The 14,820-nt window shown below is 39.2% G+C and overlaps 1 protein-coding gene across 8 annotated transcripts in view; it reads left to right on the plus strand.

The window, feature by feature from the left end:
* Positions 1–7,041: 7,041 nt before the first annotated feature.
* The window catches only part of PLCB4 (phospholipase C beta 4), a 187,925-nt gene continuing 180,146 nt past the window's right edge, over positions 7,042–14,820 (plus strand). For 5 of the 8 annotated variants that reach the window (XM_087948448.1, XM_087948439.1, XM_087948450.1 and 2 more), the window contains exon 1: positions 7,119–7,381. The gene's annotated coding sequence lies outside the window, so the exon portion shown is untranslated. Of the gene's footprint in view, positions 7,382–7,447; positions 7,715–14,820 lie in introns of those variants that run through there. The other 3 variants (XM_087948403.1, XM_087948415.1, XM_087948408.1) reach the window with 3 other exon arrangements.

Genomic DNA, 14,820 nt, shown 5'->3' on the forward strand with positions numbered 1-14,820 from the left:
ATTTAAACCTTTAAATAAATCTGAGTTATAGAAGTAAAAATTGTAAGTTGCTGAATCTGATCACATTGAAGCAGACTGTAAGTCCTGCAAAATAATGTAAATAATTGAATATACCAGGAGTGAAAAAGTAGGTTAGAAGTATAAATACAAGCAATCTTTTTTTTTTGAAAGTTTTATTTGGGTTTTCACAAAAACAAAATACAAACAAAACATCTTTTTTGAAAATAGCATGGTCCCAGGTTATCACTTCATACAGACACCAAACTCAATTTCATGCTCATTCTATTCCATATCTTATTACCGTTTTATATTTTCTGCATAGTTTTCCCCCTCTTTTAATTTTCTCAACTTTATTTTAATTATCTCATCTCAATCAAATCATTATATTTATACTTTTGTCTGTCCTGTTTCAATTTCATATTATCTTTTGTTATTAAACAAATTTTTCCCTGTAGTTACCAATTGGAGTATGACACCTTTATATCTTTTAATTTTATCCATTCAAACTCTTATTTAAGCTTCAATATATACCTTTAAGATTATAGCATTCAATATAATACATAACTTCCAATCGAATTCTGCTTGGTACTTTCTTAAAATACACACTATATTCTTAAAAAGAAAAAATTATATATATATGTAAATAAAGCACACATTCCATTCCAATTCAATTCTATCATTAATATGCATTAAAATCTTAACATCTTTAACATTTCTTTTCAATTAAATATCATACTTCCTTGGGAACACTTATAAACTTTCCATAGTTAATTCTTTTTTCCCCATATTTCTTACTTATATTTTTATAAATCATTACTAATAATTAAAAATGTTCCCATTTAATTCTCTCAATCATTTTAATTCATTTATTTATTACCAAACATTCAACTACATTACAGTAAATATTTTATCCATCATTTTAATCGTATTTTCTAAAATTATTTCTGTTTATAATATAACAATGCTATCTTATGTACCTTTGCAGAATCCCTTTTGCAATTAAATTTTCACCCATTATCTCTAAACAAGCTTATGGTTACAATCCTAATATCTTTTCCCTGTTTCTCCATTTCTTGTTTCTGTCTTTTACAACTTTTCCTTGCCTTCTTCCCCCTCCCCTTTTTACCCCCTCGTCTCTCTACTTCTAACTCTCTCATCTGTAATCCCCTGTTGCTTTCTAATATTATACTTATCTTTCAAATTATTATTATTCTTTTTGGTTGTTTTTTCTAGTCTTAAAACTTTCACTCGCTTTCCCTTTTCTTTTCCCCCCCACTTAAAATTATTTGATCATTAAAGATGGCTTCTTCTTTGTCCCAATCTTCTTGTTCTGCAAGCGTTTCTTGTTGTTTCTCATAGTTCCAGATCTCCATTTTTAAGGATTGAAATACGAAGCCAAAAGAACCTCTCCCTTCTTGTGCATCTTTTTTCCATTTTTTAAGTTCCATTTTCAGTTCTTCTAAGAGTGATACCATTTTAAAGACTTTTAAACAACCACCTGGTTAATTTTAGTCATCCAGATGCAAAAACCAAAAATCACCAAGTAATCCAAATAACCCAAGGCTGTTTCTTTCTGCTTCTTTTTTCCACTTTCTCTTCCTGGGGTTCTATTATTTTGTTACCAAGTTTCAATTAAGATGTATCTTTGAGGAATCTTGTTGAAATTTCACTGTGTTTCTTTTAGTTACAGTTCCATTCCTTAGTTCCAGGCAGTCTCCTCCATTTTTCCAGATCCTGTCCTTTTATTCTTTTTTTCCCCTCCTTTCCTGCTTTTAAAAACTTTTAAATATCCAGAAATCTTTATTATCCCTTTGACTTTTATTTTCAGCTTAGATGCCTATTAATGTCAAAGTGGATTTTTTTCAATTTCTTGCTTAAGTCTCTTAGCTGTCAGTATAAGGAAAGGAAGAAAAAAAAAAACCTAATCCTTTCCCTTCTTTCTCTCCTTCGCAGCTTCAAAATCTTCTTTGGGAACAATGTTATTAAATTTAAATTCCAGGGTACCTTATTTGTTGCTTTTGCTGTTTGACCCGGTCAACCAAAACTTTCTCTTCTTATCTTCCTCCTGCACATTCTTTTCCGGTTGAGTTCTTCTTTGTGGTGGCCATTTCTGACCACTGCTACAACCGCCTTCGGGAAAGGGAGTAATGGCCATCTGGGGAGGAGAGATGTGGCTCTCCTCAACCCTGCAGGCAGTCTCCCCCCTCTTCACCACCTCTATGGGGTGGCTTAGCCCCAAAACCAGCTGGCTTGGGGCGTTCCAGCGGCAAGCACGGATCGAAGCCTCGTAGAGACAAGGTTTCGGTCTGTCACCGAAGAAGCTCAAACCGGAAGCCCAAATACAAGCAATCTCTAACCACCAGCCCCAGGGTATTTTCACTGACACAAGATTACTTTGAAACCAAAGTGATGAACAGCAATTTAAAGGATTTGTTCCAGCTTCCCAATTAAGTGGCAGATTTTAGGATATGTTGTCATAGCACTTACTTAGGATCTGGCATGTTTCTTCAACGCATCTGGTATCCTGATATACATTGCAGACTTCAGCCTATGCTAGGAGCATGTATGTTCAGTGGAAGACCATTTATTTGGTATAGCTTTGGTTATTCTGACAAGGAAACAGGCATGAGCTCTACATCCTTTGATCTGCATTGAAACACATTTATCTAATTACATCTCAAGTACGCCAGACATTTCATTAGTTACATCCTATTCATGCTTCCATATAAACATAGAATCAGATGATAAATAACAAAAATAGTAAATGATGATCATAACAACTCTATTCATGCAAGGAACGTGTAACTATCAAAATGGTATATAGGAAGAATTTTGATAAAGTGTTGCGAAAAAGCACTGGAACAGAACCATCTATGCATCATGTTTGAGAGGATGGATGTGTTGACATCAACACGCAGGCCTGGGAAAATTAAGCATTTAAGAGCTTTATCTTTGAATGAGATGATAGACATTCATTCAAGAAGCTGCCTTAGCTTTATGGCTCATTTTGCTCCTCTGAGAGGTTGTTTGCAAAGTCTTGAAAACTGGGACATCTGAGTTAAATTGAAGATTTAGGGAGAATGACAAGAAGGCTGATATTTTTTCAAATAGTTTGATCTTCAGTTAGGGTTGTATTATTATTATGCTTAATTTTAATTAACTGAAAAACTAGGCTGCCTTGGAGGATTTCTGGGCCTCATTTTCTAGAATGTTCTATGGTTTCCCAAACTCCACAAGATTGAGAGATTGCAGTACATTTGGATGAAGAATAGCATTTGACAAATAGCAATATCAATAGCACTTAGACTTATATACCACTTTACAGTGCTTTACAGCCCTCTCTAGAGTCAGCATATTGCCCCCAACAATTTGGGTCCTGTCAAATAGATATTGGGTTATTTGAAATAATGAAAAATTAGGCTTCTGACTTCATCAGCACTGTGTAAGATAGGATAAATAACTGAAATAACTTTTCATACAGGTAGTCCTCGACTTATGACCATGATTGAGCACAACATTTCTGTTGTTCAGTGAGACATTTGTTCAGTGAGATTTGCCCCATTTTATGACCTTTCTTGCCACAGTTGTGAAGTGATCACTGCAGTTGATAAGTGGTTCATTTATGGTTGATAAATGAATCTGGCTTCCGCATTGATTTTGCTTGTCAAAAGGTTGCAAAAAGGGATCACATGATGCAGCAACGGTCATAAGTATGAGCCAGTTGCAAAAAATCTGAATTTTGATCACACGAGCATGGGAATGCTGCAAAGGACGTGTGAAAAATTGTCATAAATCACGTTTTTTGGTGCCATTGTTTTGAAGTCACTAAATGAAGTCAAGGACTACCCGTAGTTCCTTCTACATTGCCTCCTAAAACAAAAGAAAAGGAACTTGGGCCAAGATATTTGGATAGGAAACCAGCTTATTTTATTTTATTTTGGACTACCTTGAATCTAAGTGACCTTAGTGATTCTGCAATAGGGCAAGTATCTCCAGTGTAGAGGTACTTCAATGTATCTTAGTCAAGACTACTGAATAATGCCAGGAATGGCATTCTGGGTAACAAAGCCCCAAGGTGTTAGGCTAAGTTTGCAAAATTCTATCAATATAGCTTGATAATAAATTAGAATTAGCTCATCTGATTCTGATTCCTATCTGGTTTACCTGGCTAGGCTGGCATCAAGAGCCATTGTCGCGCAGTGGTTTGAATGCAGTATTGCAGGCTAATTTTGCCAACTACCAGCAGTTCGATTCTGATGGGCTCAAGATTGACTCAGCCTTTCCTCTTTCTGAGGTTGGTAAAAGGAGGACCCAGATTGTTGGGGGCAATACGCTGACTCTGTAAACCACTTAGAGAGGGCTGTAAAGCACTGTGAAGTGGTATATAAATCTAAGTGCTATTGCTATGCTATTGCTTCATCCTTTCAGCTCAAAATTTTCATCATTAAAAAAAAAGTATTTCTTAGACAAATCTATATATAAATATATAAATCTAAGTGCTATTACTATAGCTATCAACGTTGCATGTCTGAAAGTATAATCTCTCCCCCCACATTTCTCTTTACATCATGAGAGCCTAGGGAAGGTCTCTTCAGAGCCTCTTGTCTCACCCACTATCTAGTTGAGATCTATGCTGTCTCTATCTGACCATTCTCTTGGCAATGTCTCTTGGCTAAATCTGCCATGTTCTTTTCCAACATGTGCTCATCTGAGGTCCTCCATCTTCATATGTCATAAACTCCTCAATAAGCTAAAATGTTTAACAGAGGTCTCCTCCTGGTTAGTTTGGATCAGTGGTGCTATTCTACTGGTTTGGCCAAGTTCTGGCGTACCGGTAGTGCAAAAGATCAGCTGAGACCGAACCGGTTCTCTCTGAGGAGCTGCTGTTGGGCCCACCCACCTGCCTGGGCTCCCATACTGACCATTATTCCCTGCTTTTGAAGCGCAGCTGCTTTGCGCGGCACAGCAGATTGCTGTGCATCAGCTATTGAAGCTACAGAAATTGCAGGAGGTGAGTAGGAAAACCTCTGTGCATGCACAGTGCTCTTTTGGCATGCACGCATGTGCAAAATGTGTGTGTGCATGCAAAGCACACTAACCAAGCCACACCCACCAAACTGGTGGTAAACCTCTTTGAAACCTACTACTGGTTGGATACACATGGGAAAGAGGTGGTGCTGAGGAAAAGCATACATCCCAATAGTAAATTACTTCTTTTGATATCACATGGAGAGAATGACATGTATTCATCTGTTACTTCCTTTAACTGAATTATTTTAACTGACCTTTAAAAATGTTACAATTAAATTTTCTTTTTGGTGTATTTTAAGAGGCTTTACATATTAATATTAAAAATTAGAAGCAAACTGTGTAACAATAAAAGAATATTACTGTTGAGTAAAAGCCAATATACATTGAAAGAATATGTATTAATCTCTTATATTCCACACTACATACCAGTAGATGGATATACCTACAATATAAATTAAAAGGGAAAAAGGGAAAAAGATTGAAAGAAGACAAATGCAAACAGAAAAGATTGAAAAAAATAACTAATTTACTAACTACCTGTTAATAGGTATGCCAAAGTTATTACTAAAAATGTCAGAATATTCACATATTGAAATTGTGTTACACTCTTCTATTTCATTAGTATGATTCATCACACAGTCAGGCAACTTAGGCTGGATTTGACACTTTTATCTTACCTATTGAGTTTTTTTTCAAAGGATCTGGGATAGACATGTTGTTTGATGGTGTTAAAGGTATCCTCACAGGATGTAAGCTTTTTTTGACTAAAGCTGCCTTTTGCAGTTGATGGACAGCAATGTCTTCAACTGGTACTCCAGTTGTTTTGGACTCAAAGTGCCTATTATTATTGGTACTAATCTTATGAGTTATTGCACAATTATATTTATTCAATTTTTATTTAATGAATTAAAATTAGACCATATGGAATAATATTGTCCAGTCCTGCCTCACCTCTGATTTATAGCTTATTCAAAAGCTAGTACATTTTTCATTTTAATTTGACTGTTTTGAACTGCTTTTATAAATTTAGGGTAGTATAACTGATTTCACATTACATTTGGAAACAACGCAAGCTGTTATGAGAGCATGATTAGAAGAGGCAATCAATTTCCATAATAAGCAGGCAAACCTCCTTGATATCCTTTTGCTTTTGGGCAAACATTTTCTTCTTTGGTCAATGTTTGTCCTCCCGTTTTCAAGATCTGCATTCTAATTCTTAAAAGCCCATGTAATTGAAGCTTTGCTCTCTCTCTCTCTGTGAACGCTTTAGCTCATGCCGGGGGTGGTTTCAAGTTATGAGATAAAATAGAGAAGCAGCAGGAGATCCAGGAAATAAGCTACAGAGTTCATTGTTTCCTCTCCATGTTTCACCGGGGTTTGTGTGAAAGCTTTATACAGACGTTGGCTGCTTTTTCCTGTCATTTGCACCGGACAAGGATTTGGCCTAGTCTTCCTTTGTTGTCAGTGTCCTGATCTACACTTTCACTGGGGCAATCCCCGTGGAGCTCAGATCCACCTTTTTAAGCAGCTCTGCCTGTTTCCATCTCGTGACGGCTCTGATTTCGGAGTCTTTTGGCTTTTCTGCCGTCTTGCACCTGCCCCGGCACTATTTGTGTGAGCCCTCAAGAACGAGGCACCTGCTGGCCAGCTTCAATCACTGCTCCGCATTGAGGACAATAACCTCCGTGAAGGCCCCCACCCCACTCCCGCCGCCATCCTTCCCCACCCCACTCCCGCCGCCATCCTTCCCGCTGCATTGTTCAGAGGGCACCGATACGGCATCCTCACCCCCATAGTCGCTTGCCCCCACCCCCCACCCCCGCCTTTGAGGTGGCCGTGAGGAAAAACCTCCACCTCTGCCACCAAACGCAGTAAAGGCGACGGCGCGGCGCTTGGCTAAGGCGAGCCCGCTCCTTTTTGCCCTAGCCGCCGCCGCCGCCTTCCCGGACCTCGAGCGCGCGCGCAACCAACGGATAGCCCCGGCGGGCCTGGCAGGAGGCCGGCGCGCGCGTGGTGAAGCGGGGGTTGGATGGGCGCTCGCTCGGCCGCGCTCTCCGGCTTAAAGAAACGCGCCGCCTTTCGGAGCTGCCTTTAAAGCCCGCGAACCAGGAGTAGCGACTCACGCGGCGGCTGCCAATAGAAAAGCCGCTCGCCGCGGTCTGGAACTGGGCGAGGGAGGCGGGGGTGGGGTGGGGGGAGGGAAAGCGTCCTCCTTGCCCCCCCTCTCCCCCGTCCGGGCTTGGCGCCCTCCCCAAAGCATTTTGTGCCAATGAGCGCTTAAACGGCAACGGCGGCGGGGCTTCCTCCTCACTCTCTCTCTCCTTCCCGGCACCGTCCGGCGACAGCTGATGTAAGACCCTGGCGGGAGCGCTGACAAAAGAAGGCGGGGAAGAGGGGGGGCGCACGGGGGGAATGCGGTGCTGCGAGACCGGGGATTGCCTTTCCCCGAGCTCCGCTGGGCGGGCAGATAGGCAGTAAGGGCGACCGAGTTATTCCTGGCGGGGCGACGCGGAGTCCTTGCCTTGGATTGGGTAGCTGCCATCTCCGGCCGCGGAGGAGTCCACAGGGCCTCGGCTGCGTCTCCCGGTTCTCCTCCGGGCAGCCCCCTTTCTTCTTCTCCGCGCCCCCTTTCCTAAAGAGGGGGGATTCCCGCGGGGACCCGAAGCACTTGCCTTTGCCTGTGGTAAGCCCGCCCGGGAGCGCGCCGGTTTGGATGTAGCGAAGGACGCGGAGAGTTGATTTATTCCTGGCGGCCCTCCCGAAAAGGCTCGGCTGCTGCTTCTTCTGCCCGAGACCTTGTAAGCGAAAGCCCTTAACGGTGGCATGGCTTCTTCGGTGGCCATTCCCCCCTCCCGCCCGCCCGCTTCCTTGGCTCGGTGCACTTTTTGATTTGTTTGGTGCCTGGCACCTTGCTTTATAAAGCGGCGTCGTGGCAGGTCTCTCTCCAGAAGCGAAGCGCCAAGCCTTTTCTCCTCCTCTCTCCTTTTGAGTTGTTGAGTCGCCCGGCAAGTCACCTTTCTTTCTTTCTTTCTTTCTTTCTTTCTTTCTTTCTTTCTTTCTTTCTTTCTTTCTATCTATCTATCTATCTATCTATCTATCTATCTATCTATCTATCTATCTATCTATCTATCTATCTTTTTCTTTCTTTCTTTCTTTCTTTCTTTCTTTCTTTCTTTCTTTCTTTCTTTCTTTCTTTCTTTCTTTCTTTCTATCTTTCTAGCTTGCTTGCTTGCTTGCTTGCTTTTTGCATGTGCATCCGGGATGAAATGTCAGCTCGGGGTGCTGAGTTCAGAAACGGCTCTTGTGGCTCAAGGCTTTGTTTTTACTTTGTTTTTCGGGGGTGGGGGTGGTTTAGTGGTTGCTGTGCGGTGACCTCTTCCCCTTTCCACAGCCTCTCTCCCCTCCCCCACTTTCCTCGCAGGGGATTCGGGCATCTTCCGTTGAATTTGCCCGTTAAACTTTCCCGGTCGAAGGTTTTTTTCAGAGTTGGCACCGAGCGTGGGATGGGGGTGCGTTTGGTAAACGAAACGATTCGTAAACCTTATACAGGCAGAAAGATCCCGGATTCTTAATCCGGATTGGCATTGGACGACTCTTGCCAGGTGCTTTTGAATGCATCGTTGATTTTCTTTAAAAAAAAGAAAGGAAAGAAGAAAGAAAGAAAGAAAGAAAGAAAGAAAGAAAGAAAGACAGACAACAACCTGAAATGCTTGACACTGCCTCCTTTGCGCTATTGCTTATCTTCTTGGTCCCTTTCCTGCATTATTATTGTTCTTCATGGATGAAGTAATACTTTTGGCCAAGATAGCAATCTATGGGAGCTACTAAGAAAAGTGTGTGTGTGCAGATGTATTGGGGCTACGGTGCTAAGCACATTTTAATAAATTGGTAATATTAATTCCTGCATGAGGATAGAGCACATAGCAGAAAATATGGCGTTATGTACAATTTACGGTATTTTATCTTACTTTTTTTCCGTGGGAGCTTATTTGGTTCCCACAGCAATCTTGTGAGATAGGCCCTGTGAGAGAAAGTCACCAATGAGATGGTTGGTCCAGACATAAGGTATGGACAACTGTCCTCAGCTAATTCTGGAAAAGTGTGCCCATATATTTAAATGCAAACATCCATTTAATTTGATTTGTGCTGGTGCATGTATATGCATGCATTTCTCATACTCTCACAATGCCATTCACTCTCTTGCATTCCTTAGTATTATAATACTTATAAAAATGGTGAGTTTGTGACTGAGTTAAATCGTATAGGAATAAAAGAGCGAGTCCTTATAGAAGAAACATGTCACAAGTGGGGTGTGCCACAAAGAGTTAGATTTGTCACTTATGAATTAGGAATTGGATGCACGAATGATGATACTTGAAGAGAGTATCTGTGTGGGAAAAACAATGGTTCAACTTTGGAAAGAAGTACCATGTTCCCTATAAAGTATATGAGATTCTGTGATAGGACGCTTTGGTTTAAACTGTCAGGAATCTGGTAGGAGCTTTTCTGACTAAGAAATGTTATTAAAAGGCATATACTTTCGTGAGCTGAAGCGCACTTAATCCGATGCAAAGAATGCTTTGTGAAAGCATATGCCTTTTAATAAAATTAGTTTTTTTTTGGAATCCTGATCTTTTGCCACCATGGATCAACATGGTTATCTTCCTATAATTAGTACAAACTTATGGTCTATTTGCAAAGATTTCTAATTGAACAACAAACTATTGAACTTTTTGCATTGGTGCCAAATAAGCTATATGGACGAGTCTCTGAAGGCATCAGAAATCTAGCAAGAATTTTAAAAGACCTTACTTTTTAACAGTACAGTTTTGTAACTTTGCCAATTGTTGATGTATGCCAAGGAAATGAAAGTCTGTAAAGAGCAAAACATAGCCTTGTCATAAATGTTATATAAGTGAAGATTGAATAGAAGTTATTATGTGGCATCATTTTTCAATAAACCACTTCGAAATACCTTGCACAATAGTCAGTTTCCTTGGAATCAGATATAGTCTGATTACATAACTGTCTTTCTTTTATTTGCATCTTGGCAAATGCTGGAGAGGTTTGTTGGCATATGATCCAAAACAGATATCTTGCAAATAAGATTTAATCTGCATATAAATGAATAGTTTTTGGGTAAATTGAAGGAAGTTATATAATAAATGGTGGTATTTGCATTGTTTCTAACCAAACTTTATTTCCGAATGATATAATGGCAAGTACAGTTTAGGTTACATATGCTAAAACAGTGGTAAAATGCACTTCAGCCTGTGGGTTTGGCTTGGCTTGTGGCCCTTGTCTTTGCCTATAAATCAGACCTGTGCTGTAAAATAGATCTGTGCTAGTGGCTGTCAAAACAATTTTCAAACCTGACTTGATATTAGGTATGATTTCGTATCTGCTTGAGTAACAATGTGTTTTGCTTTACAGCTGCACTCCCACGCACAGAAGCTTTGTTCTAAAACACAATTTCTCCCACCTCCTTTTTTCCAGGTTAAGAACCTCTAATTTTTAAATGGTTTAGCCATGGCATGGGAATATGAGGCTAAATAATAGCCAATTTGTCTTTAAATGTAGATCCTTGTCTCACGTTTTCTACCCCAAATATAGAGAATTAGCATGCCTTTTATTCAAGTAAACCTATAGTTCTCTAGTCTTCTTGTAAGATTAGCAATATGGTTATACTTCACAGTAAGAACATAAAAACTCCAAACAGAAATACAGTCAGCATGAGCAGGTGATTGAAAAGGAAATTTCAGCCTGTTCATCCCTTTGTTTCTATGACCCTGATAATGTATTGTTGTATTATGGAAAAAGAAAAGAAGATAAGAGTCGCCTGTGTGTCCTTTCCCGGTTTGTATAGTCACCAACCAAGACTAACACATTTTCCCTCTCTCTCTTTGAAATGAAGACCAAGAGGGAGAAGAGGTTTTGTTTTTTTTTGTTTTTTTGAGCGATGACAAAATTGTTTCTGGCATATGGACATTGGACCCTCAGAACTACACTAGCCTTTTCTTAATTTCCCCATTTTGAGTTAACCTCCTACCTAATGACATGTTTTGAAAAATCTGAAACCTTGTTGTTTGTTTGGAAATATTTTGGTTGATGTGACTGAATAGATCTCAGGCTATAAATTTAAATAACAAATGCAGCTACCTGTCAGAAAATACAAACAAATTCACTGGATTTTTTTTTTAAAAAAAATCATTATGGGTGAACACAGCTATGAATTTCATGTTTCTGATATTCCATGTTCAGAGGAGCTAGCTATCTTGATGCTAAAGAATGCATACTGCTATGTCCAAGGCAAACTGCAGTAGCCAGAGTAGCTGGAAGGGATGGCAATTGTAGTCCATTACATCTGGAGATTAGGAAAGCTGCAACTTTATGGAAAAGGTAAAATCACCTGTTAGTTGAGCTCCTTCTGGTGACTTCATGGTGATTGCTATTTTAATTATTTATTAATTTTTTTATGCCATCCATTTCCTCTACAACATGGGTTTCCATTATCTTTTCCCATTGTCCTTTTTGATTTCCCACTTTAGCCACAATGGATTTCCTGGAGCGTTCTCATCCTTGTAGTAGCCTGGCCTCACCCTGTTTTTTTTTTTAAATGCTTCCCCTGGCTGAGACAGGAGTTTATTAGCTGATTCATAATGAGTTACTTGCAGGGTCAGTCACTGGACCACATGTTTTGTCTTCTAATCTTTTGGACTCATGCTGTCGTCCATCCTTACATTCAGGTGAGAGAGAATTTCCCTAAGAATGAGCTCCAGCATGAATCCGAAAACTCGGAAGACTGGTCCCAGTGACAGACCCAGTTTAGATCCCACAACATTGTCCTGGGACAAATATATTCACCTTCATTCGTGATTACTTCAGTCCCTACCTACTGGATATAAGAAGAGATTTTTCCCCTTGGCATCAGCTTGAAAGAGTGATGGTTTGGAATGAGATTTGGAATGCTTGTCTCTTTGAATCAGGGTTTACAGTTTCCTTTTTACAAGGGATGCAAAATACGTTTCACTTACCTGATTCAAAACATTCTTGCTCTTAGGTATTCCAGCTATTGTTCTGGTGATTTTTCTCAATATGTTTTGTTTTTGTTTGGAGTTATGCCTTTTAGAGTATAACCAATAACGTTTGTTTGTAAAACATCTACGGATATTAAACAAGAGGTAACTTCAAGAAAATCTTGCAGTCTTTCCCCCATATTTGATCAACTCTATTCACTTAGGTTTGGACTTCTTGCTCCCTCCTTCCCTTCTTAGCCTACTTAGGTTTTTGTTTTTTTCCAAAGAGTTTGTGTGCTTTTCAGTTTTCAGACTTTTACAGTGTTCAACATTCTTCCAAGCATCTTGAATATGGATTGTACTGGTTTAGGTAGAGAGGCTGGGTGTCTGAAGAACTGAGATTTTAGCATATATGAAGGTAACTTCTCTTAAGGAAGTTCCCTTCCATTCTGGCTTTAATTTCTTGATCTAGTTGTTAGCGAACATTCCAGAGATGGTGAAATTGTTCAGGTTTTTATTAAGCTTCTCCTTAGGCCTGTCCTGTAGTCCACAGAACCACATTTTCCTTGTTGATAATGCTAGTTAGGCTATCTGCGAGATTTTAATTGTGAGCTGTCTCACCCCAACAGGACTAGCCCACCCCACTCATTCCTGCAGAATAATTTTGCCTGATGGAATCCAGGAGGAGAGCCTTTTCTGTTGTGGCCCCCCCACTCTTTGGAATATTCTCCTGCTAGAGGTGAAGTCTGCCCACACACTTGTGGCCTCCTGGAAGAGCCTGAAAACTTGGTTTTGCCAGCTGGCATGGGCTCCTGGTAAGAAAGTGCTGGTTGTGGGCTTGGTTGACACTAGAGAGAGAAAAGATCATCCTTCCTCTTGGTTTTTAGCTTTCTATTTTAATTGCTTTGTATGATCTTTTTTACACTTTTTATTATATGGTAACCTCTTGAGATGAGCAGCAAAACAAACAAACATTAAATATCCAACTATTGTGATCAGTTAGTGCAGATGACACTTTCTTACCAACCTCTCTCCCCACCTCGCATACACAAGCCAAACATATGAAAATATTTCTAAAGACCTTTTTTTTTCTTAATTCCCAAAGAAGTTAGTCAGAATAGATGCTTCCTTCTGTGTGTATGTTGCCTCTTCTGTTTCTTTGTGGGATCTATGGCTACAGTTGTAGTTAGGAATTGCTGTGATAAATAGAAAAGGGGCTGCTGAATTTCTGCTGGTTACATTGATAATAATTTCATCAATCTTCTGTATGTGGTCATGTTTGAAGAATAGGTGGACTAACTTCTGTTAAAAAAAGGTGTGGAGTGGATACTTTTTCTTCCCCATTATTGATATTTAAAATAAACAGCAGAAAAAAGAAGCTTTGGAAAATAATGTAACACAAAGTATTAATTAAGTTGTTATTCTTTGCAATAAAATGGCTTTCCTTAAGTTTGCCTCCTTTTGTTTTTAATTGGACTACAACTTCTTGAATTCCTCTGATAGTGTACTGAAGAATAAATGCATGGATAAGAAACACTAGATTGGGGAAGATCTCAGCAAAATGGCAATTTTAGTAGGGATGAGAAATAAAGGGAGAAAATTAATAACCAATCACCATTAACTCTTGGGGTGATTTTATGATCTGGTTCATGAGTCATTTTCTTTTACATCTAACAATAATCAAGATATTATTAGCTAAATAAAAGTAACAGTTGTGACAACATTATTATCATCCAGTTCAAATAAAATGAATAGATAGTTTAGGAACATACTTTTGACACTTCTGATTTAATCTTAAGAATCTAAGTTGGTTGCTGTAAAAATGAATAGAAAGGCAATGGAGCCTCTTCTTGGATGATATAGATGAATAGGCTAAGATGGATCTAGCGGCCTTCTTCTGATAGTAATCCATCAATATTTCCAGGAGAAACAGTAATGTGCTCTCCCCTACTGTTTCCACTTAGTAACTGGTATTTAAAGATACACGAATGTGGGTTTTGCAATGCTGTAAGTACATATTACCCTTGTATTGTTTAATTTTTTTTTAGTACTAGATTACTACCAAAGTAAAGTTCTTTGTTTCTTCATAATGATTAAGGGATTGAAAGTGGGCCATGACGTTAAATGATCATTTCTTCTATCCTTTCATAATTCCCAAAGAACACAATCATGGTTAAAGATTAGATGTAAATTTAATTATAGTCAAAGCAAAGTTATGGTTCACTCAAAACCACAGCTATTGGCACACACCTTGGTGACAATCTCAGCTGGAAGAAGGGGAGTTTTGTTTAATTCAAAGAATGAAACTGTAATGGTTGATTTCTAGACTTTGGGTTACTCTTTAATTGAAGATATTGGAAGAACAGGCTTACATAAATACTGTTTTTCTTCAGAAACTTGCAAGTATTTAGGGAATGGGTTAGGCTTTTCTTGTTGCCATTTTTTTTTGCAATTTTCTTGAAGCATTTAGAGACCACTATTCTGTATAGGAAGTCGGACTGATCAGAATGGATATTATAGTATGTGTGATGATTGCCTCTTACACAGAACACAGGATCCATGATATTTCTATTCTCCTGATGCTGCTTTCTATTTGTTCTTGGGAAATGACATTTGTACACTACCAATATGTTTCAGACATGTGGAACATGATTTTTTTTCTAGGATGCTGTTAGAGAAAAGTGCATGGCACTTATATCAGCAAAGAAAATCAAGTCACAATTATTTTCTGTCATGAAAGTTAAACTGATATGGAGATTATAAAACTCTCTTG

Source organism: Notechis scutatus, chromosome 1, assembly GCF_049901735.1.
Source record: "Notechis scutatus isolate UNSWTSFEM ecotype Mainland chromosome 1, rNotScu1.2, whole genome shotgun sequence".
NCBI classification, from domain to species: Eukaryota; Metazoa; Chordata; class Lepidosauria; order Squamata; family Elapidae; genus Notechis; species Notechis scutatus.